The sequence below is a fragment of the Zalophus californianus genome, chromosome 4 (genome assembly GCF_009762305.2).
Source record: "Zalophus californianus isolate mZalCal1 chromosome 4, mZalCal1.pri.v2, whole genome shotgun sequence".
In the NCBI taxonomy this organism is placed as follows: Eukaryota; Metazoa; Chordata; class Mammalia; order Carnivora; family Otariidae; genus Zalophus; species Zalophus californianus.
Window position 1 is genome coordinate 42804869 of NC_045598.1, and position 25021 is coordinate 42829889.

At 46.1% G+C, this 25021-nt stretch overlaps 1 long non-coding RNA gene and 1 pseudogene across 1 annotated transcript; both read right to left on the bottom strand.

Annotated features, from left to right (window-relative positions):
• Positions 1 to 10: 10 nt before the first annotated feature.
• Positions 11 to 24935, bottom strand: LOC113935670. Its single transcript, XR_003524091.1, has 3 exons — positions 24733 to 24935; positions 14317 to 14455; positions 11 to 167 (listed from the first exon to the last, which is right to left on the bottom strand). It is a non-coding gene; the product is annotated as an uncharacterized LOC113935670 (long non-coding RNA).
• LOC113935659 lies at positions 22095 to 24572 on the bottom strand (annotated as a pseudogene).
• Positions 24936 to 25021: the final 86 nt, after the last annotated feature.

Genomic DNA, 25021 nt, shown 5'->3' on the forward strand with positions numbered 1-25021 from the left:
GCCAAATAACACTTGAAAAAAGCAGCCCCAATCCATGACAAGCTGGAGAGGAGAGCCTTTGCGTGCTCAAGGGAACAAAGCAGATGCTCAGGATTTTTATAACAACCGAGAAACATTCTTCCTGGTCATCATGTCTGAGCAAAAGATGATGTCTTCTCAGCAGGTACCTAAGCAAGGTGGGACACACCAAGAGGGGAGTGGGGACAGGGAGAGAGAGGGGCAGAGCAGAGACAAAAACAGGACAGAACAAGAGAGAGGGAAGGGGAAGGAAAAAGAAAGGAGATAAAGAGAGGGAGAGAGGGAGAGAAAAGGGACCAGGAAAAGAGAAAGATGTTTGTCATTTGAAAAAGTATTGAATAAGGGAGATCAGTCAGCGCTCTTTCTGAACCTTTCAGCCAAATAACGATACCTGAGCAGCACTGAGGCCAGGAGGGCAGGGGCATAATGAGAAGAGGTCTGTTATGGGTTGGATTTTGTCTCCCCAAAAGGTATGTTCAAGATCTAACTCCCAAGACCTGTGAATGTGACCTAATGTGGGAAGAGAGTCTCGCAGGTAGAATCAAGTTAAGGGTAGTCATACTAGATCGGGGTGCACCTTCTAAGGAGAGGGGAAGTTTAGACACGGACACACCTGGGGAGGAGAGCGCCATGTGAAGTGAGGCAGAGACCAGAGAGATGGTTCTATAAGCCATTCCCCTGCCAAGCTTTGCCAGAAAACACCAGAGCTGGGACAAGTAAAGAAAGAACCTCTCCTAGAGCCTTTGGAGAGACAACATGGCCCTGTCGACGCCTTGATTTCAAACTTCTGGCCTCCAGAACTGAGAAAATCAACTTAGGTTACGCTAAGGCACTCAATCTATGATAATTTGTTATGGCGGCCCTAGGAAACCAATACAGGGTCCCTATGAAAATAAAGCATCCAGAGCTTCCTGTCACGGGTGGAATGGTGTCCACTCCAAGTTCCCACGTGGATGTCCTAACTCCCAGCACCTCAGAATATGACTGTATTCGGAGAGAAGGTCTTTAAAGAAGTGATTACATTAAAATGAAGTGATTAGGGTGAGCCCTAATCCGCCTTAGAAGAGGATATTGGGACAAAGGTGGCGGGAAGACCATGTAAAGACAGGAGAAAATGAGCATCTACAAGCCAAGGAGAGGAGCCTCCGAAGAAATGAGCCCTGCCAACACCCGCATCTTGGACTTCTAGCCTCTAGAACTATAAGAAAACAAGGTTCTGTTGTTTAAGCTACCAAGCCTGTGGTACCTTGTGATGGTAGCTCGAGCAAACTAATATAGCCCCGCCAAACCCTGGCATTCACCAGCCCTGCTGGGTGGGAGGGCTGCTGGAGCCTCTCCTGTCTGCTTCCCGGCTGGCCTCCATGACTGCCATGAGCGGGCTCCGGTTGGGATGGAGGAGTCAGCACGTGGTGCTGTGGGCTCCTCCAGACACCTGCCCAGCCCTGCCAGGAGCACAGAATCCTCGTCTAGCCCCCAGGTAAGCAGCCCAAGATGCACCTCTGAACCGCCTGCTCCCCCAGGTCACTCTTGTGCCGGCTTCCCTGCAGGCCTTGGCCTGGGCCCTCCTTCCCATGACCTGGAGCTTCCCACACATGGCTTTGGACACCCTTCCTGCCAACCCCCCACCAGCCACCAGCATGAAGTGAAGGACAAGATAATAATGGTGACAAACTGGCGTTTCCACACCTGGGTGAGTGAATGGTTTTTATGTTTCAATTTTGTCCCTAACCCTTCATTTTGTGCCAGGTCTGGGAATTAATCTTTCAGAGCTGCCTGCTGTTGAGTGGGCTCAAATTCCTGAGGAAAATGTCATAGCAGAAGGATCCAGCCTCCTTGTGTGTTTGTTTTTGTTTTGAACAGAGGAGGAAGCCAAGGCCCAGAGAGGGGAAGGGACTTGTCCTAGGTCACACAGCCATTTGAGGGCGAGCCGAATCCCGAACACCAGGCTCGGAAGCCAGCCAAGCCCGCAGCGCGCTCAACACAAGTAGTCCAAGAATTCTCAGATAATACAATTAGGTCACTGTTTTTTTGTTTTGTTTTGTTTTGTTTTTTGTTTGTTTTTTTTCTGCCTCACACTCATAGTAAGATTTGGGGTGGGCTGCAGAGGTTTGGTTTTGTTTTTCCCAATTTTAAAAGCACTTCAGCATCTTATTACAGCAAAATCCAGTTCATGTCACTGTTAATAACTGTGATTTAACAAAGGGCTTTTATTACAAAAATAAATTCCAGTAATAACTGCTCAACCAGACACTTTGCAATTAAAAATAAAACTGTGCAGTAAAGGGAAATGCAATTCACAGTAAACTAAGTTCTTTCCTCTCCCTGCCCTCCACCCGCCTGGGTTCCACAATAGTGTTTCTCAGTTTCAAACCATTTGCTGGCATTAGGCTGTTTAGTACTGCTCTGTTCTCCAAATAATGAAACAATTTAATATTTTTAGCTTGGGACTGATTCCCGAACAGATAGTCACACTTCCTCTCAGTCAATAACCAGCTCTGAGGAACCAGGAGCCAGGGACACCTGCCCTCACCTGCTTGGCAAAGGCAGTAACCCCCCCTCCCCGCCTACATGGCCGCTTGAGTGTGTCCCTTTGCTTAAAGCAACCCTGAATTTTGATCTCATCACTGTCTAAGATGAAAGTTCAGAGTGTAGGAATCCCAATGTAGTAGTCTGCTTGGGCTACCATGACAAAATACCACAGACTGGGGCCTTAAACAACAGTTTATTCTCTTGCAGTTCTGGAGACTGAAGTCCAAGAGCAGGGTGCCAATGGGGTCAAGTTCTGGTGAGTGCACTCTTCCTGGCTTGTAGAGGACCCCTTCTCATTCTGTCCTCCCATGGCACAGAGAGAGAGGAAGCAAGCTCTCTGCTGTTGCTTCTCAAGAGGGCGCTGATCCCATCATGGGGCCCCTCCCTCATGGCCTCATTGAAACCTAATTACGTCCCAAAGGCTCCATCTCCAAATTCCATCACACTGGGGGTTAGAGCTCTAACATAGGAAGAGGGGAGCCCACAATTCAGTCCATAGCACCTACCTACTAAAGTAGCTGACTGGTTGTTTGCACAGTGCTTTTGTGCAAATTTGCACTGGGAATCATATTAGTAGGAATAGCTTTTCCTCTTGCATGTCTCCTATGCAAAAACTTTCTTGCCTCCAAGCAATTTCCCCTTTGGTCTGCTGGCAAGGACCATTGAAAAGGAATGGACAGTGTTTGAATCCCAGTAGTTAAAAGCAAATGGAAGGGTTAATTGCTGTTCACAGCTCTGGAACTGCTCGGTTTAACTGCAGAGATTCTGAATCACTGGTAGTAGGAGACCCTAGGGATCTCCGATAATTTCCCCTGGATTATTGTTGTATTAATTCTTCACTCCTCCAACCTTTCTGTAGTTTATTGGTGAAACAGCTCTTAAAGAAGAGAACAAATTAGGCAAATGTTTTTGATCATAAGTGTGATAATACACACCCCACAGACTCTCTTTTGTGGGGTTTTTCTATACGTATTGACACAGCTAATCTTTGCTTCTGCAGCATGTACGTAAATATTATCCAAGATGACTGGCATATGGTACTGTTATGAGTCTTTCAAGAAAATCTCCAACTGAATCCAATATTTCCCATGTGGCACCTGATACACAGTGGGTGTGGGATATTTATAGAACAGTAATAATGATATTTGAAAACACTGTAATGTCTAAAGCCTCTATTTCTCTGCAAATTTCATCTAGAAGGTTGCATTTTGCAGACGTAAGCTCCTGCCAGCCATTCACAGTGATTGCTGGAATGCTGAGCATTGTTGAGATTCACAAAGTGGCTGTTTTGAGCATTATTGCCTCTGAACCCTTCAGAAGGAAAGTCACCTTCTCATGTGGATGGAAATGTTTGCAGGTAGGGACTTACCCACTGACTTGGCCTTCCAATGCTGGTTGTTTGCCCTTCAGTAGAATTTCTGGATGCATTTGCCCTAAAAACCACAGTAGGGCCTCAGGCTTCCTATGGTAGTTCATGAAATTGTAGAATCAAAGGATCTTAGGATCTGACAATCTATGGGCTGGGAGGGAATTTAGTTCCCATTTTAACCAATCCCGCCCCCCCCCCCCCCTTTTAAACCAATGAGGACATTGGTTTGGTGACATAGGTAGAACTGGTGCCTTTTTGTTCCTTTCCCAATGCTCCCTCCATGCAATAGTACATCCTAGTGGACTCAGGCCTATCATACTTAATTTAATACATGTTTACTAAAAAGACCACTGGGAGAGTAACTCCCACTTTTAAGTGTCTACTATGTGCAGGCCCTCTACCAGGCCCTTATTTGCATCCCCTCATTTCATTTTTTATCAGAACCTTATGAGGCAAGCATTAGCATCCCCATTTTACACATGGGAAAGCTAAGGCTCAGAGAGGTTGTCCCAAGTCCCCGGACTAGTAACTGGTCGAGTCAGTATTGGGAGCTGGGACTGTTTGGCCCTGTAGCCCCGTTCTGGGCATCAGAGCTGAGAGAGGGTGAAGGTGAAGTTGGAGATGTGGTCCTTCCACGTAAACAGGACACGTTATTCACATTCCCACCTGAGCCCCATCACAAGTCAGTTACTGGTTGTAGGAGACCCCAGGGATCTCCGATAATTTCCCCTTGTGCCAGGCTGGGGGGCCCAGAGGCGAATGGATAATGCCTGCTGCCTGGGAAGGACACTCCAGCTTTGTGGCAGACGCATGTATAAACACACAGCAGCAGCTTGTGATCCAGGCTGGACAGAGGGCTGATCGGGAGCTGTAGCCTTAACCCAGAGGCTGGGGATTGCCCCAGGAGGTGGTGATGCAAAGGAGTTGAGTCTGGAAGGATGGTAAGGAGTCAGCCCCTAAGAAGGGGGCTGGGAGGGGAGGTAGGGCCGCAGGCAGGGGACCGGCACGGAGAAGGCCCAGGAAGTAGGAAAGATAGAGGGGAAGGACGTGGCTAGAGTGACTGACAGACACCAGATCACAGAGCGCCATGGATGAATTGCCAAATTCGGGGGTAGACCCCACCCAGGAGGCCAGGGGAGCCCTGAGAGTCATGGATTGGGAGGGAATCTGACTTGGACAGCTAACCTATTCAGTGTTGGAGAAGGACTGAATGAGGGGGCCAGGCTGGGGGCAGGATGATAGTGACCATGGGAAGTGAGAGAAGGTAGCCAGCCTGTCAAGAAGCGGGATGGACAACCTGAGGGAAGGGAGAGTGGAATCAGGGGCGACTCCCAGGTACGAGGAACAGGGGGAGTGGGGGTCGGCTGGTGGTGCCGGAGCTTAGAGAACATGGAGGCTGAGATTCCCCTGAGAGAGAGCTGGAGCCAGGAGACGGTGGTGAGTAGGCAGGGGGCTCAGGAGAGGAGCAAGGGGCTGAGCTGCGGGTGGACTGGAACCGGGAGAATGATAGTTGGGAACAGCCCAGCGGTGCTGAGAAGCCGGCAGCGCTCAGCAGCCTGAGTAGGCACAGAGGAGGGGGGCTGCAGGATTGTCCTTGGGGTGGGTTTGCCAGCAGGGTGGGGGAAGGATGGGGGCCCATGTTTGTGGGCGGAGTCTGGGCCTGGCAAGGAGAGGAGGGGCCAGGGTGCACTCCTGGGGCATAAACCGTGCAGGATCTGAAGACAGCCACAGGAGAAAGTCATGTCAGTCTCTAGACAGTGGTGCCAGGATGACTCGTGTCTGACTTTCTAGGAGGCTCCCCAATCAACAGCGGCCAGACCCCAAAACAGTTGCTCCAAGCACAGCTTTTGCCACCTACCTTCCTGCCAGCGCTAGGCTGGCTGTGTTGCTGGGGCAGCTGGAGTGGCGCATCTGAACAGTGTCTCCCTGGCAACTCCACTTCAGGACGTGCTGGCCCGGGGCAGCATGGGGAACAGAAGGAGCACTGGGCCGGGAGTCCGGGGATATCACCCAACTCTGCCATGGCCCTCCATTACCCCATCTGGGAGCCAGATGGTCAATCTGGTCCCTTCTGGCTCTTTGAAGTCATTAAGGCCAACTATGAAGGGAGTACCCGCAAGAGGAGAGGCAAGTGCCTTCAAGAGAAGCCCTTGTAGGGGATTTGGCAAGCCCTGTCACAGACAAGCTAAGGAAACCCACGGGGGATTTCTGCCCACGTCCCCAGGCCGAGGTGGGAGTCTAAATACTGTTGGGGAGCTCAATGGAAGGAGAGTCTTGTGTGCTTGGGAGTCCCTTGTGGCTCATCACTGTTTCGGACCTCAGGACAGTCTCTTAAATGCCACATGGATGGCCATCTTATAGATCTTGACCACATATAAGTCCAGTGAACGGGGCAGCTAGAGATGTGGGGCGCCATGCTTATGCACTTGCGAGCCTCACGACAACCCATGGAGGTGGGCATTACGATCCCCACTTTCCTGGTGAAGGGAGGGAGGCTCATATTTGCTTAGGAAGCTTGCCCTGGTGGCTGTGCTGGAATCTGCCTCCAGATCCGCCTGCCCCACAAGGAGCCCCAGGGACCTCAGGAGACTCTCAGCCACTGTCCAGGCAGAAAAAAGATGGCGGCTTTGGGGCCCTGGCCATTTCAGTGGATGTACCACATGCTAAAAATTCACCCTGATGGGCCAGGGCCAGGCGTCAACCTTAGAGAAGTTTTAAGGAAATGCTTTTATGGAATTTAGACTCTTGGGAGAGACGAGCCCCCTAAGCAACCAGCGGCAAGGCCTGTCTGGAAGCCGCCGAGGGACCAGCACCCACCCCCTGCATCAGCACGCCCCAGCAGCTTCCCACCGTGGCAGCATCTCTGTCGGCTGACCACGCACACATCTGTCCGGCAGCTCTGCTGCTGACAGTGGGAAAGGACACGTCCCCGCCGGAGGGAGTGTGAGCCGGACGTGTCTAGGAGGAGAGGTGGTGGGGGCTCCTGCTCTCCGCCCGCCCCCCCACCCAACCCCGGAGTGTGTGGACTTCCATCTGTGCTGGCATTTCTAATGCAGCCTGGCAGGTGCTCTGGCTGAGGGGAAGTAGGATAAGGGTCTGGATGGAACGTTGATTCATTTTTGTGGCAGGAGATGGATGAGATGTTTGAGGGTGACTGGATGCACTCTGGTTCACCGCCTTCAGGAAAGGATCAAGCTGGTGGAAACAAATTCAATCATTCTGATTTAGGAAAAGGCGTCTTGAGGCCTTTCCCTTCCTTTTTGTATCACTCCTGGAGTCTCTCTCTCTCTCTCTCTCAAGACTGCATTTTTAAGTAATCTCTACACCCAACGTGGGACTCGAACTTACAACCCGAGATCTAGAGTCGCATGTTCTACTGACCGAGCCAGCCAGCTGCAGCACTCCTGGAGTCTTAAACCTTAAATTACTTTTTTTTATTCAAAACACATTTATTTTAAAGGCCCATTATCATTTTAGAAACTTGACTCAGAGTTGAGTTTAAGGAGCTTGTCAGGGACCTTTAACTACAACTCGGGCCCGCCAAAGACATAGTGGCGGTATATCTTTTGTTTTTAGAAGGACAGGTTTAATGTTCAGACTTTATCTGACTGTCATGCCCACTACAATTACGGATAATTATTACATCTTGCTGATAAATCACAGTGGGATATGGGCTGTGCAGAAGAAGACGAACTCACACACACAGTCCTGCCTGATAGATTCAGAATCGAAATTGCCGTGTTTAGATTTCAGTAATGGCATGGAACACGAAGAATTCTCTCATGCTGTGTGTGTGTGTTGTGGGGGGCAGAGAACGAAAATTACTTCCAAAAACAACAAGCCCTTTCCAACAGTGCAAATGGAGGTAATCAGTCATGAAAAGGAGGTAAGAAACAGGGAAATCAATAAAGGACTAAAAAATTAGGATACTTTAAGACTGAAAATGAGGCTTTGTTTGTAACAGGCTCACACAAAAAAAATGTCAATCTTTCAAGAAGGGCTCTAATTACCAGAGTGACAAGCCACTGGTTCTCACTCCTTAATGCAGCAAGTATTGATTAGGTGCCTTCCATGTACCAGATTCCAAACATGCCAGTTAAAAAAAACAGAAATCCCGAAATGTCAAATTCTATTGCTATCCATGTTATAATCACAGATTGATAAGACATTAACAAAAAGAAAACCCTTAGAAACATTAGATTTGTAAATGTTAATATACTCATTTATTTTCATGATTCAGATCCTGGAACAGATGCTCCTAAGGACAAACACTTTTTAAAATATAGTGGAGGGATTTATCATCTAGAATGAATCCGGGCATTTTGCATCCTGGTGCATTTTCGATTTGGGCCACAGACTCTTTGGAGCCAGGAGGGGCGCTGTACAGACAGATGTGGGGGAGAGTGAGGGCCGGGGCGAGACCCCAGATGGACAATGGATGGGGCGGGCCTGGAAGCAAAGCAAAACAGGGCAGAAAGAAGGAGAGAAGGCTAGTGATGGAAAGTGGGGGAGCTGGCTAATATGAGAAAGGCTCATGTGTGGTTTACCTGTGGCTTCCAGAGCCTCTGCAGATAATAACTGACCTCCGTCTAAACCCTGATGGTGAAGCTTGACTCACAGTTCTGTCACTTCCTAACTGCATGACCTTGACCATGCTACTCAGTTTCTTGTGCCTCAGTTTCTCATCCGTAAAATGAAGCCCCATCTCACAGGCTTGTGGTAAGGACTGCATGAGTTCATCCCTTTTAGTGCATGGCACAGTGCTCTGTAAATGTTAGCTCCTATTATCAGGATGAGTGAAGTGGACATTTTTCCTCTTTTAACTACCCAACATTCAAATCTCCTCTTGTGTGGGTCCTGGTGGAGGCAGGGCTTACTTTGCCTGGAGGAGGCAAGAAGGTGGGCCTGAGGCAGCCAAACACATGCGCCCCTCCTGGGGTTTTCATCCCGAGCGAGTGAGATAGAGGCGCTGGACCATACTTGGGCATGATTTGAAGAGCTGGTAGGCATGAGGAAGGGATGGCTGGGTCCATATGCTGGGGCGGCTGGACTGTCCCTGTGGTAACTTGGCATAGCCCTGGCTGTCTAGCCTCCTCGGCTCCTGCCCCTGCTCTTGCAATAAATTCCTTTTCTGCTGAGTTAGCCAGAGGTCGTCCTGTGGTTTGCAACCGAGAACTCTTAGAGGAGCCGTGCTCCATGGTGCTGTCAAATACCATGCCCGCTAGAGACCACAGGGAGGGCGCACAGCCCTCTGGACCTCCCTCAGACTAGGGAGAGAAGACAGCCCTAAAAATCCATCGCAGAATCCAGAATGACTCCAGAGTTGACCAACAAGACCCCAGGGCAGATATCCCTCATAGGAAGAACTTGGTAGACTTGCCCAGAAGGGCCAGAAGCATCATGACAGAGCCCCTAGGAAGGCAAGGCCAGGAGAAATGACACACCATACCTCTGAACTTGAAGATGGCAGGGGGCTGGGAGGCCGGGATGGGGGGTGGTGGTAAGGAGATGACAAACATTTACCCAGGACCTAAACCATGGTTTTTGGGTCTCTAATCTTTTATTACTATTTTTTCTGCCAACCCTTCCTTGCAAGGAACAGGAGACTTTTCTGCAAGTGGGGCAGGGGTGTGTTTATCAGCTTGTTGCAAATTACATGGTAAACACAGATCCCCCTGGCTGAGGCGGTTACTGAGTCTCTTTGTTAGATTAATAAGATTACAACAATCCGGGCAGACTTTCAAGTGTTTATTTTCAAAACGTTACTTCAGAGGGTGGTAGTAACATAGAACCAGACCTGACTGCGTTCCTCCTATTTGGATAGAGGGTGTTTCTGTTCTGTGCTTATTTTTCCACATATGGAAGGGAAAAAAGGCCATTAACCTGCAACTTCTACCAATTTATAATCAGTACCCTATAGCCTGTTTTGCGATCAACAAGTTAGTGTTTATTTTAACACCTACATGGCTGTTGGCCTTGTCCCGCAGACTTTAGAGGGAATCACGGTTACAGGGAATCATTCCCTGCAACTTGAAAGCCTTTTGGCAGACAGGCCTTCAGTTCGTAACTATATGCATTTCAGCAAAATTGACTCAAAGTGAAAGTCTGTAACACAAACCCTATTTTCCTGTTAACTTGCATTATGACATTATGGATGTTGTAACTCCTTGGCAAAAACACAACACCCTGCCAGTCAGTGCCAGGAAGGAGGATTTGGGGACTCAGGGGGCACAGCCGGGCTAGTGGCTGGGGTGGCAGTCCTTGCTGCCCTTTAGAACTTCCCATCATGGTCCGCCCTTCAGACTCACTGCTCAGCACTATGGCCCACAGGCCGGACCCTGAGAAATGTGGAGGAATAAGAGGGACTGATTCTGATCTCTGCCTTCAAGGAACTTTCAGTCTGGCTGGGACCATGGGACCCTTTGTACCACCCCTGCACACAAGCACAGAGAACCTTCACCCCAGGCCAGGGTTGCCTGTTCGACCTCTGGTCCTGCCACAATTTCCCTAGGTCCACCCCGCCTCACCCCACTCTCCTCTCTAACCCATAGCCCCAGACCCAGCTCCTTAGCCCCCACTGCAGATTCCCAACACCCTAAGCAGTCTCACACCCCCTCAGGCAGGCTGACCCAGCTCCCAGTTCCCTCCACACCCTTCTCCCCCTCACCACATCCTTCCAGACCTAAGCACGGGGCTATGGTTCTAGAACTCATCCCTAAGCCTTCCCATATGCTGCAGGACCTACCTTGGTCACAGTGTTCCCCACCTGGTTTTAGACTTGACTGCCTCCCTGTCTGATTCTCCCATGAGGCTCTTTGGGAGCATTTCAAAGTCATCTTGATATCCCCCATGCTGGGCTCAGGATGTACCAAATATTGGGAATTTTTAATAAATGTTAAATGAATAAGTGGATGGATGAATGAAAAAATTATGAATATGTTAGTAGAGATACCAATAATAATTAGCTTTATCTAAAAGGCTTTTCAGTTTACAGGAGTTGCCTACTCATCAGTTTGTATAATCCTCATAGCAAGTTAGAAAGGTGGTTACTAGGGCCTGAATTTCACAAAGAGGTTAAATTATTATAACAATAATAATAGCTTGAATGTCCAAGGACTGGCTGCGTGTCAGGCACTTAATAAACATTCTCTGTTAATAATCCGAGAACAACAGTACAAGGTAGGCAGTCATCTTCTATGGGTGGGAAAACTGAGTCTCAGAAGCTTGTCTAAAGCCAAAGCCAAGATTGAAGCCCACGTCTTGGGACCCCAAAGCCTTTGTTTAGTCCCTGACACCACGCTGGCAGACAGGATGATGGAGCCAATCCCTCACGGATAAAGGGCACCCGAGCTAAATCTTAAAGGACTGAAGTGAAGATCAGTGAGGGACGGACAGCCTGGTCAGTGGGACTGACATGGGCAAAGGAGGGAGCTAGAAGTCGGCAGGCCAGGCTTAGGGCCTGTGGAGCAGGAAGCGATCAATGCTAGTGGCGTGGAAGGGAGTGGGGTCGACTCGTGACAAGCCTCAAATGCTCTGGGTAAGGTGCTCAGACTTTATCCCACAGTGTGTGTGTGTGTGTGTGTGTGTGTGTGTGTGTGTGTGTGTGTGTGTGTGTGCAGGGGTAAGGATGAACACTGCAGGGGCTTTTGAAGTATTCTTACATATTAGTAGGGGAAGAAGCTGAGGGCAACAAGATCAGTTACAAGCTATGACAATAGTTTGGACACGCTATAAGGTGACCTAACATGGAGTAGAAATACAGAAGGGGAAGCAAATACATGAGATACTGAGACTATTTCCCATCCTTCTCCTGTTCTCTGTTCTTAGGCCAAAGAAATTTGTCCGATGAAAAACTTCCCCACCCTCTCTCCTGGTTCAGGCCCCTGTGCCTTTGTACTTACTATTTCCTCTGCCTTAGGTGCTCTCTCCCCCCACACACCCCTACCCACCTGGAGATACCTATTTGTTCTTCAAAACATCTCATAGATGTAACTCCTCCAAAATCTTTCCTCACTACAGGCGTGATGGAGCTAATGATCCCGCCTTTGTACGATGTACATACTTCTGTTGGGACATCAGTGCGAGTTTGTTTCTACATCTGCTTTCCCTGATAGACAGTGAACCCCGCAATGGTTGTGACCAGTTTCCGGTTTGTGTTCCTGTGCCTCCGGTAATGCCTGACCCACGCTAAGCATGATGGTGAATGAATGAATGAATGCATGCGTGCATAAATGAGTAAAGGAGTGAGTGATGCTATTATTCTCCTCCCTCTTTTGCAGCCATTCCGCATGTCCGATAGAAGAAAGCTAACTTGTCCTTCTCTCCCAGATGAGGTACTTTGTTTTGAAAAATGCCTCCAGGGCACCTGGGTGGCTCAGTCATTAAGCGTCTGCCTTCGGCTCAGGTCATGATCCCAGGGTCCTGGGAACAAGCCCCGCATCTCATCAGGGAGCCTGCTTCTCCCTCTTCCACTCCCCCTGCTTGTGTTCTCTCTCTCTCACTCTCTCTCTCTCTCTCTCTCTCTCTCCCTTTCGCTGTGTCTCTCTGTGTCAAATAAATAAATAAAATCTTAAAAAAAAAGAAAAATGTCTCCAATTTAAGCTTTGTTTTTGTAAAATTAGTGAGTGTCTCATTTGGCAAATACGAAACATCCAAAACTAGCAAAAATGCTTGGGTGGAAGAGAAAGGGAAGGCGAATTGAGAGGGCAAGCATGGTGGGCCACTGACTGACAGGTGCTGTTTCCCCTGAACGTGATTGAGAAAAACAAAGCACCCTTTGTTACAAATGACCTCTGACAAAGTTTTTCCTCCCAAGAGGAGCCAAGAGGAAAAGACTGAAAATCGTAAGGAACACCAGCAAAAGATGTATTATTACCTGCCTGGATGGTAAAATATTGCCTTGCGAAATAAGAGCTAGCGTCCCATCTTCCCATCCTTAGAAAAGGATGATTTTAATATTAAATGTATTCCTTTCACTTCCTAAGACATACATTAATTATGAGGAAAACGTTTCCAAAACATAAACTTGAATCTGTTAATAAGCACAAATCTTCACAGAAAAGTAGGAAGTAACAGAGACCATCAGCCTAACCTGCGCTGGGAAGCCATCTGTGACTTTCGAACAGGCACCTTTACTAATTGGAGGTGGCACGCTGTTGTGAAATGCTAAATTAAATACCACCAAACATTATTATGGCTTCAAAAAGTAGTTACAGGCTTCAATAAGCGCACTTTTATCACAAGAACACACAATTGAAAGCCAAAATAGTTCAGTTTAATGTGCCAAAAATACACTCACCCCACACATTGTTAGAAAGAGCAGTAGGAAAAGAAATCTAAAATTTGCTGCTAATTCATTTGATGGCAGCCAACATCTCCTTATTTCCTTGGCAAGAGGGCCATTTTTCTATGCTGTATTTTGCACACAGAAATCTGCATAGAGTGATTTGCATACCAAAAACACATTTGTAAAGGAAACTGTTTGCATAGAAGCCAGGGAGAGATGGGGTTGCCACTGTTGGCTTTTGTACACACAACACCCCCAGGTTACTCGCTTTTCATTTTCCTATATGCTGCATTTCCCACAAAGGGTTATGTACTTTATGATGCATTAAAAATTAAAGCAAATATTTCTTGTATATATCCAAGAACAGCTGTAAGAACAATAACTACACAGGCTACATTTCTCTATGCTAACAGACTTCAATGTTTCCTAAGGAGCTGGTAGTCATAATATAATATAATAATAATATAGTGAGCTTTTATTTTATACCATGTGTTTTACATAAATTATTGTGAATTCTCACAGTCTTCAACGTAGGTGCTGTGGTTCCCCATTTCACCTGGGAGGAAACCGAGGCTTGGGGAGCCTGAGGTAAGGTAACTTGCCAAAGCCACATGGGCCAGCACTGGTGAATCCAGGTTTGGGAGCCTGGTCTCCTCACTCAGCCCTTCCCTGCCACCCCCACCCCCTCACTGCCTCTCTCTCTTCCCAGTTTGGCTGCATACTGTTGTCTCATTTCCAAGGGCCGGGTCTACCAGTCTGGGGATGGAAGGGAGTCGTGCTGGGAGAGGTGCACCACTTTGGTTTCCTGGCATTTTTTCTGACCAGTGCTTGGAAGCGGGACAGCCTGTCTCAAGACCCAGTGAAGGTGCCCAATAAACCAACTCAGTGATGGACACGGGGTGAATGGGCAATGGCCCGAGATTCAGAGGGTGTTGGGGCGGGGCGGGCAGGCGGAGACGGCTTGGTCCTCACACAAAGAAGGTACATGGTAGTTGAGATGCAATGGAACCCTCCCGCTCGGTGCCCATGCCCTATCGCCAATTCAGTGCCAGCCCAGCTGTATTCTTGGAAACACAGAATGGTTTTGTGTGTGCTTAATTATAATGCTACTTACAGAGAATTTATCAGCAGCGAATCAGATGCTTGATGCATTTCTTAAAGAAAAAAATTGGTAGTGGCACTTTGAAATTTGTTCATCTGATGAATCCTTTGGATTCTTCCGGTATACAGCATTTGAAAGAAACTGGCCATTTCTGGAAAGTCAATAGGGGGGAAAAAGCGCAGAATGAAAAGACTGAGGATGCCTGCAAAACAGGATCATAAACATTTGCTTTCTTTTTAGATGTTTCTTTGTGTGTGTTTTCTCACCTACTTTCTCTTTTTCAGGGCATGACAGCAAATGTATACCTAATCATATCTTGTTATCCGTGGATTGCCATTGTGCAAAGATTCCTGGCTTTGAGACTTCATTATGATTTAGTCACTGTTAGAAAGCAGTTTTTCTGACACTTTCAGTAATAAATCTCTTTTGATATGATCTATAGTAGCTCTGCCTCATAGCAAGTTCCAGGCTAAACAAGTAATGTGACAGCAAACTGCTGTGGGGGCAGACAGCCCTGGTTTGAATCCTGGTTTTGTCAGTATGGTTTTATCTCACTTAATCTCTCTGAGCCTCCGTTTCCTCATCTGTGAAATAGGGGAGGCTATTAGGGCAGGGCCTGCTTGCCCAAGAGCTAGTTCACTTTTCTTCCTTGCTGACAGCAGCGACAACAACAAATCCCGCATTTGTTTGGCTCGCAGTGGGCCTAATCCCAGCGGATGCATCGCACTGACCTAAGTCGTCCCATGCTGTAACTAGTGATGGGTTTGCAGGGTCCACAGGAAAGCAAGTGACCTAATTCTGGCCAATGAGGCCAAAGGGGAAATCTGGTAGAAGCTTCTGAGAAAGATTTTCCTCTCTGATAGGAGAGACAAGTGAAGAGAAAGCCCCTCTGCCTTTCTCCCTCTTGCTTCTTCATTTGGATGCTGTTGCCGAGACATGACGTTTGGTGCGACAGCAGCTGTACCTTCAGAACAAGGGGGAGCATCGCTGACACATTAAAAATGGCAGAGTGGAAGGACCGAAAGAGCTTAGGTCCTCGGAGCAATGCTCATCTATTGAACCAAACTCGGTTTGCCTATCTCCAGATTTCTCATTAACAATAAATGTCTTTTTTGTTTAACCTGTTGTGTATTGGGTTTTGTGTTGCTTGCAACCCCCCAAAATATCCTAACTTTTACAAGTACTAACCCCACAAGATGGTTATAAATACACGATACATTGGATGTAAAGTAGTTAGCATAATACCTGGCCCAGTGAATTGTTGCTATAAATATTAGTAACAACAGTTATCAGACACAGGTGATGATCTAAGAGAACAAAAGTTTCCAAACACAACAGACGAATCAAGTGAACGGTACTGATTTAGCACAACAAAAAAGCTTTATATTTTTGCTAAGGGTCGGGGGAGACATTGAGGTCTAAGACAATGACTGCTGCAACAAATCCTCATGTCTGGGAGTAAGATGTAACTACGGGCCCGAGCGTGGACGTTAATGGAGATGAAAGGACTGGGGCTCTTTGCCAGGTTTCTGTCCACCCTCTTACAAACGGACAATCGTCCTGTCAGCAGCTCTGATTCATGTCTGAAGACTAACAATTACGCGTATGTGAATTACCAGCCTTGCGAAGGGGCAGAACGCTTTCAACCCACAGAATCTTTTTCCAGAATACCAAATTTTACTAGTATTTTCCAAAAACATGTTTTATGTCTTTGTGGCTGGAGAGATAGACATACTGACATATATTAAACATATAATAACTTAGGAATATCATTTCCTTAGATATAGCCTACCATTTTGGAGCACTGTCATGACTCCCAGGACAACATACAGTTTACACATGAAATCACTAGGTTTTGAAACAACCTAATAGAACACAAAGATAACTAGGATACACTAAGATAACCTGTGAAAGTACCTAGCATAATAGAGGTGATATCATATAGTAGACACTCACTGAGTAATCTTAAAGTAAGCCAGATTTTCCCCTTCCCTGTGCTTTAGCAAAGAAGCAAATGACAAGATTTCAAAGTAACACTGAGGATTAAACACACACATACTCACATCCATATCCACTTATGTATAGGGTCAGTGTACATTCATCCAAAAGCCTTATACCTTCTATGGCTAGACAGTAAGCATTGATTTTCATAACTGATAGACACGAGGCTTTCCAAATCCCTGAATCATTCATCATATTCGGCATATTATAAAAAAGAAGTACTCAGACATATAGACAAAAGTTCATCAAGAATTGAAGATAAAAAAGGATTTTTGGTTACCTTGCAGTTAATTAAATAAAACCACCAATTCTTGAACATTTTGGTTAACTGAGATTTTCTTGCACCTTACACACGTCTGCTTTTCTCAAAAGCTATCTGCTTCTCTTTCTTTCTTACAATAAAGGGCAAAATTGTTGGCGGCTCAACTCACATTGCGAAGTGATTCTCCAAAATGAATGATCTCTGCATCACTAAGAGATGAAGATATCATTCATTCCTTAGAGGTGATTTCCAGCCTTTACAACACAGTGGATTTTTCCCTACTCACTCATAAGGAATTTAATCTGACAATGACACCAGCTAGCAATTTACTTTTGCAGCTGTAGTCTGTTTTTTTTTTTTTTTAACCCTAGGTTTCTTATTGTTTGACTGAAGTATAATTGACATATAACATCATATTAGTTTCCGGTGTACAACATAATGATTCGATATTTGCATACACTGCGAAATGATCGCCACAGTAAGTCTAGTTGCCATCCCTGCAGCCGTAGTCTTAACTTGATTGAGAAAGACAGAAGGGCTATATCTTGAAGAAGAAAAAGGTATCTGAGGTGTATTTAATAGTCTCAAAATGTTTTTTATAACAGCTTTATTGACATATAATTCACATACCATGAAATTCACCTGTTTAAAGTATTTTTAGTATATTCACAAAATTGTGCAACCATCACCACTAATTCCACAACACTTCCATCGTATCTAAAAGAAACTCCCCCTTACACATTAGCCGTCATTCCCCATTCCTCCCTCCCATCCCTCCAAACCCACACCAGCCCCTGGCAACCACTGATCTACTTTCTATGAGTTTGCCTCTTCTGGTCATTTCATACAAATGAAATCACACAATATTTGGCTGTGTCTGGCTTCTTTCACTTAGAATAATGATTTCAAGTTTCATCCATGTTGTAGCATGTATTTTATTATGTCAAATAGTATTTTATTCCTTTTTATGGTGAAAATATTTCATTGTATGGATATGCAACTTTTTTTTAAAGATTTTATTTATTTATTTGTCAGAGAATGAGAGAGAGCATGAGCAGGGGCAGTGGCAGGCAGAGGGGGAAGGAGAGGCAGACTCCCTGCTGAACAAGGAGCCTGATGTGGGGCTCGAGCCCAGGACCCTGAGATCATGACCTGAGCTGGAGGCAGACACTAACTGACTGAGCCACCCAGGTGTCCTGATATGCAACATTTTTAGTCCATTCATCAGCTGATGGACATTTAGGTTATTTCCACTTTGGGGCTACTATGAATAAAGCATCTCATGATATCTTTATTTTTTATTATTATTTTTTTAAAGATCTTATTTATTTATTTGACAGAGAGAGACACAGCGAGAGAGGAAACACAAGCAGGGGGAGTGGGAGAGGGAAAAGCAGGCTTCCCGTGGAGTGGGGAGCCCGATGTGGGACTCGATCCCAGGACCCTGGGATCACGACCTGAGCCGAAGGCAGACGCTTAACGACTGAGCCACCCAGGCGCCCTCATGATATCTTTATTGAGGTGAAATTAATTTAACACACAGTTAATCATCTCAAAGTATACAATTAAGTGCCACTTAGTGTATTCACCAGGTTGTTCAACCACTGCCCTGGCTGCTTTCAAAACTTTTTATCGCCCCAGGAAAATCCTCCACATCCGTTAAATGATCACTTCCCATTCCCTTCACCCCAACCCATAGTAACCATTCATCTGCTTTCTATCTGTATGGATTTGCCTATGTTGATGTATTATAGAAAAGAAATCATATAACATGTGACCTTTTGTGTCTGGCTTTTTTCAGTTAGCATAAGGTCTTTAAAGTTCATTCACATTGTAGCATATATCAGTACTTTTTTCCTTTTTATGGCTGAATAATATTCCATTGTATGGATATATCACAATTTATCTATCTGTTTATCCATCAGTGGACATTTGGGTTGTTTCCACTTTTTGGCGTCTCATGATATTTTAACACCCCCGTTGGCACCAGCCTAGTCCAGGCTTCCCTAAGCTCTCTCGCACCTGGATCACAGCAACATTTTAACTGATCCCTTCTCCCTCTACTCCATTTCTTTCCACACAGCAACCTGAAGGTCATTCCATGCTTATGGCCCTTACGGGTTTTTCAATGGTTGTAAGAACACTCTAAGGAGCCCAGATTTTTAAACATGAGCTACAAAGCTGGGAGTGACCCTCTTCCTGTTTACTTTTCCTACTTCATTTCATAACCCCCCTCTCCCCGACAACTGCAAGGCTCCATTCAAAATGAACTTCTTTCAGTTCCTTAAAACCACCAGGTTTTCTCTTTCTTCAGGGCAGGTGCACATACTGTGTGCACAGCCATGTACCATCTCTTTGCCAGTCTAGCTCCTATTTATCCTCTAGGTCTCATCTCAAATATCAGATGTACAATCTTACAAACACCTTGTACTTCTTCGTAGCACTTTGCAGAACTGTAAATTATTTTTCCTACTGGACTGTAAGCTCCACAATGGCAGGAACCATGTATTATGCTCATCACAACAACCGTTCTGCCTAGCACAACACTTGGCATATGGCAGATGTTGAGCAATAGTGTTATAGGCTGGGCATGGGCAGAACTACCAAATTGCCTCTGAAATTTTGGATACTCTATCACTGAAGGTCTCAAAATACGTAGACACACATACACACAAATCTTAGCTATAATTACATTGTTAGAACTCTCTCTACTTATCCACCCACTCAAATACAGCATTCAGAAAAAGCACGACAGTGGTGCCCAGGGAGGCTCAGCCAGCTGAGCAACCGACTTTTGACTGTGGCTCAGGTCATGATCTCGGGCTTGTGAGATCGAGCCCTCAGTCAGGCTTCACACTCAGTGCCGAGTCTGCTTGTCCTCTAACCTCTGCTCCTCCCCCTGCTCACGCTCTTTCTCTCTCTAAAGAATAAATTTTTAAAAAAGTCTTAAAGAAAATAAAAAAGAAAAAACAAGACGAAGCCTTCTAAATAATAATAAAATTTAAATTCCCTTTCAGGGGCGCCTGGGTGGCTCAGTCAGGTAACCGTCCAACTCTTGATCTCAGCTCAGGTCTTGATCTCAGGGTCGTGAGTTTAAGCCCTGCACTGGGCGCCACACTGGGCATGGAGCCTACTTTAAATAAATAAATGACTAGATAGATAGGTAGATAGATAGATAAATAAATAAGTAAATTCCCTTTCAAACAGTTCTTTGCTCATGATTTTTTTTTTAAATGATCTTTAAGAGCACATAGAATAAGCATACCATACTTGAATGGCTGCCTATCAAAATGTGATCTTCTGACTTTGGTGCTTATTCTTGCCTTTGAAAGGCTCAAAAGAAATACTTTCTAAAGACACGCTTATACAGCAAGGAAAAATACTCAGAACATTAATACCTTGATTCTTTCCAAACTTTATCAGTGTGGTTTAACATGTAAATATGGCCGTTGTTTTTCAAGATTTTACCTACTCTTTACTCACTTCTCAAAGAACAGATTAATGGATGAGATTACAGCTCCCTATCATGAAATTAATTTCATATACTTGAAAAAGCTACTTTGATCAACACCTGGGGGAAAAGATAAATAGCCTAAGCGAGCTTTTTTAGCTGTAGGAACTAAAGATTAAAGAATTAGAAAATGTGATAAAATAAAGCCTTGAAACTGCAGTACCACAAATTACAAAAAAAAAAAAATTCAGACACTGTTTTTATAACCATCGGTCCTTTCAAGTTAGGACCGAGGCACTGACCTGATGTGGAAAATGATTTAAATATTAAATTAAATGTATTTAAATATTTAGCAGTTTACGTCTAAGCAATTATGCCATAGGTTTTTCACAACTAAAACACGTTACAAACTTTCCATTAGTGCAAAATTAGGAAAACTTTATAATATATACAAATGAATATAGTATATACAAATAATACATTTCTATTACAAATAGAAATGTAAAAAAATGTTTTTGAGGTACTATAAAAAGCAGTTTATGAAAAGAATAATTATTGGTTATGTCAAGGTGCTGAGCTTGAGTAGGGAAGAAAATGTGGACTCTGACTCAGACTGTATCACTTATTAGCTATATGATGTTGAGAAAGTTACCTAGCTCCTGAGTCCCAGTTTCTTTATATATAAAATGTACTACTTCAAGTATTGAGATTATGAGAAAACGCATATAAATGGTCTCACAATTCCAAGGTATGTGGGTGGCTCAGCCAGTTGAGCGTCTGACTCTTGGTTCTGGCTCAGGTCATGGTCTCAGGGTCAGGGGACTGAGCCCCTCTTCGCTGGACTCGGCTCTCAGTGGGGAGTCTGCTTGAGATTCTCTCCCTCTCCCTCTGCCACTTCCCACCCCCTTCCCACCTCCGTTTGCGTGCATGCACATGCTCGCTTGCTCGCTCTCTCAGGTAAATAAATGAACCTTAAAAAAAAAAAAAGTCTCACAATACCAGACATATACTATGGCTTTTCTAATTCTAACAGATTTGCATAATTTCACAGAGCAGTAATTACAAAGTAAAACACTGAATAGAAGTTTAAGTTGTACCAAAGGAATAGTAACTAGGAAGAAAAATCCCCAATGACTTTGAACGTAAAAGAGTCATTAAATTACTTAATTAACTTTTATTTATTACCTTACTTAAATGTATTTGTTTATTAACCTTCATTTATTTATTAACCTTACTTGAATTAATTTTTATTCTTTACTGTTAGCTACCGTGGCCCTTACTTAGATATTTGTAAACTAGCAACAAAAAAAGGTGAATAGAAATCTAGGAACTGAAGATGAAAACTGCTGAGCCAAACTAAATAAATTTCCTTGACCATGTCCACGATAGTCAGAATCATGCCAAAGAGTTCTCCTTAGATTATAATTCTCTAAGCATACACTGTATATTGCGGAAATTATCTGGTGTTCTCAACAGAACAATCAAGAAATACCACAGAGCAGAACAAGTGGTATCCTGAAACTCCACAAAGATTTTACAACCCCCCTAAATTACAGTACAGATATAAAGAACTTTAATAAATTGTTGACCAAAGAAACTTCCTACAAACATTTTACAAGGCAACACTAGACAGAAATATTTGTCTTAAAACTTTCCAAGAAAGAACCCGCGCAACTTAGTCCCTTGAAATTTATCATTCTCCTTCATTGAGAACTTCACTTTTCAAAAACCTGGACACTAACTGCTTAAGGAAAGTCAGTGTCTTTTTCTTTTTTTTTTAAGATTTTTTTATTTGACAGAGAGAGAGAGAGAGAGAGAAAGGGAACACAAGCAGGAGGAGTGGGAGAGGGAGAAGGAGGCTTCCCGTGGAGCAGGGAGCCCAAAGCGGGGCTGGATCCCCAGACCCTGGGATCATGACCTGAGCGGAAGGCAGAGGCTTAACGACTGAGCTACCCAGGGGCCCCGGAAAGTTAGTGTCTTAATAATACATAGTATCCTCCCCAATAACAAACAAAATAGAAACACTAAATATAAATTTGATTCTAGCTCATTCACAAGTTCTGATTTTTTCCTCCAAGTTCTTTATTATCCAATCAAGACAGTTCAAATATACTTAAATTTAGACATTTTAACTTCTGTTAACCACTGAACAGTTTACTATTACATAGTTAAAATACCAACATATTTTAAATCTGCAGGCTTTAATACAAGTTAAGGCAATCATGTAACGCTGTGTAAATAACAGCAAATATCACATTGAAGTTTATTTCCTACTTACATTCTACAAACATCTCTAATTCAGTTTCACTAATTTTATAATTTCCCCAATGAGAGATGTGAAGGCTACAGAAAACTGAAAATGTGCCTTTATAACTTCAGTAAATTTCATGAACCTCAACCATCACAAAGATCATGGAAACATGTACCAAATTAAATAAATGGCGTTTGTGACATTAAAAGTGAGATTTTTCCTTCCAAAGTCACCAAAACCACTCTTTAATATTCAACAAAAAGTCGGAATTGCAGGGTTTCATGTGTGTGTTTTTATATGTCAGGGTGGTATGATCTTCTTTGGATGTATGGCTGTTGAAAGCTGAGTTGTACAAAAGAAATTTTTAGAGAACAGAGGCTTTTTTTTTTACATATTTATTCCCAGAGCCTGCCCTTCATCTCATTTTGGCTTTCCACATTGATCCAATTGTAGCACTTCCTGGAGGGAGCTATGTTCTAATCAGCAACATCAGGAAGAGAATTGGACAAAGCAAAATGAGAAAATGCAGATCTTCTCATGTCATGTCTCTTTGAAAACAGGGAATACTTTCTAAGTTATCAGGCAATAGAAGCCACAATTTAATTTTTAATAATTTTTACCTATGATGGACATGAACAGGAAACATGGAATGAGTCCTTCATCTATTCAATAGCTGCACGATTTCTATTGAGGTGAATACCTTGTAGCAGAATTTTACTTTGTTCCCTGCCCCATATAGTTGTGCTGACCTTCAAACCTCATTAGTAGGCTATTCAGTAAATCTCCACCGAATGGTGAATCAGAGGAGAAACAATCTAGAAACCCTAAATTACCTAATATTACTTCCCGTTAAGAATTTTCTCTTTACAGTTGCTGGAAAGCTATTGAGTTAAAGCTGCCGTGCCAACTCCCCAAAGATAATGGTTTGGACTCCTAATTGAAACGGCTGCAATCCTCTTGGATTGCCAAAAAGGAAGGAATCAATCATCTAAAGAGAACTCGGACTACATATCGTCACCTCTCCAAAGCCAGAAAACAAAACATTTTACACGCTAGCATTGCCTGGACACTTGGGCCAAGGATGGCCCCGGGAGCTGACAAATCCACGCCTACTCCTGCTTCTCAGCTGGGGGCGCCTTGGGGGACCGGAGGGCGAGGCAGCTTGAAATAGACCTTGACCGAGTCGTAGATGAACCACTGCAGCGCAGTCAGGGTGCCGATCATGATGATGCGGGCGAACAGGCCCTTCCACACGCCCACAAAGCCCGTCTGCGGAGCACTCCGAAGGCCGTACTGCCCTTCTCCTTGTTCAAAACGTACACGATGTAGTCGGCCGGGTGGGACACGACGGCGCAGAAGATGCCGGCGATGTAGCCGGCCACGAAGGTGACGGCCAGCTGCTCGGCCTTGGTGCACTGGCGCTGGGGCCTGGGGACGACGTACCTCGAGAGGGCCTCCACGGTGCGCTCGAAGCAGGCGAACTTCATCACGGCGCAGGGGATCTGCAGCAGCCACAGCGCCGCCACGCCCTTGTAGAAGGCCCACGCGCCCTCCGGGGCCGTACAGCCGCGGGGCGGCGGCGCGCAGCGTGCAGGCGAAGCCGGGCTGCGTCTGGATGCGCACCTTCCCCGCCTCCATGGGCGCCAGCTTCACGTCGGCGAAGAAGTCGGCGCTGGCCGACGCGGCCAGGTACAGGCTGGTTCTCCACTCGTACGCCTTCTCCGGGCCCAGGAGCTGGGTGTAGCGGATCTTGAAGACCTCGTAGAGGCCGAACTTGCACAGGCCCTGCAGGGAGTAGCCCAGGAGGGTTGGGGCCCAGCCTCGGGCCAGGCCGCGTAGCCCGTCGTCGCGCACCGTCACGCCGAAGCCGCGGACGATGCCCCTGTACTTGCCGGGGTCCACCTGCACGCGGCACTTGACCAGGTGCAGGGGCACGATGGCCGTGTGCGTCAGTCCGCAGCTCAGCATGCCGCCCAGGCCGCACAGCAGCAGGTGCCTCGTGGAGCCGTACTCGTAGCTCTGCTCCGCCGCCGCCGCCGCCCAGGGACTGCCCGGAAGGGGGCCCGCGCTTCTCGCGTGCCGGGCCCGGTAACCGCCAGCGTCACGCATGACCGCGCCTGCGCGTCCGGTCTCACGCTTCCCTCGCCCGAGCTCTTCCCTCGCAGGGGCCGCAGGGCAGGTGCGCGTGCGTCGTGAGCTTCCCCCGCGCGCCCGCGAGCCCAACGGTCGGGGTGCGCCCCAGGTGCAGCCGGTGTCCGCAGGGCTTCTGCCTGAGCTCGATGCGCGCCTGCGCAGGCGCTACCGGCCCGGTGAGGCCCGGTGAGGCCCCCTCGAGGAGGAGTATCCCCCTGCCCTTCACGTCCAGGACCGCCCTCCATCCCTCCCTCACACCTTTGGCCCTCACACCTCCAGCCCCTCCTGTCAGCCCTCCTCAGCCAAAGGGCAGTGGTCCCTAGGTCTCACCTTGAGCCGCAGGTAGGGCTTTGCTTGTCCAGGTGGCTTCTGTCCAGCTCAGCTGCCTAGTCCTCCACAAAGACGCTAAAGAAATAAATCAACAAGTACAAACAGGAGTACACACAGGAATAGGCGAGCAAATAGATAAGGAGTTGGACGAGGGGGCGAAGAGTCGCCATGCAGTGTTGCCTTCCTGAGGGGCCTTTCTTGAGTCCTCACCTAACTGTGCCCACTTAGGACAATGGTCGTCTCCATGACAACAGAGTGTTCTGTGGAGGGAACGGGTAGAGAGAACCAG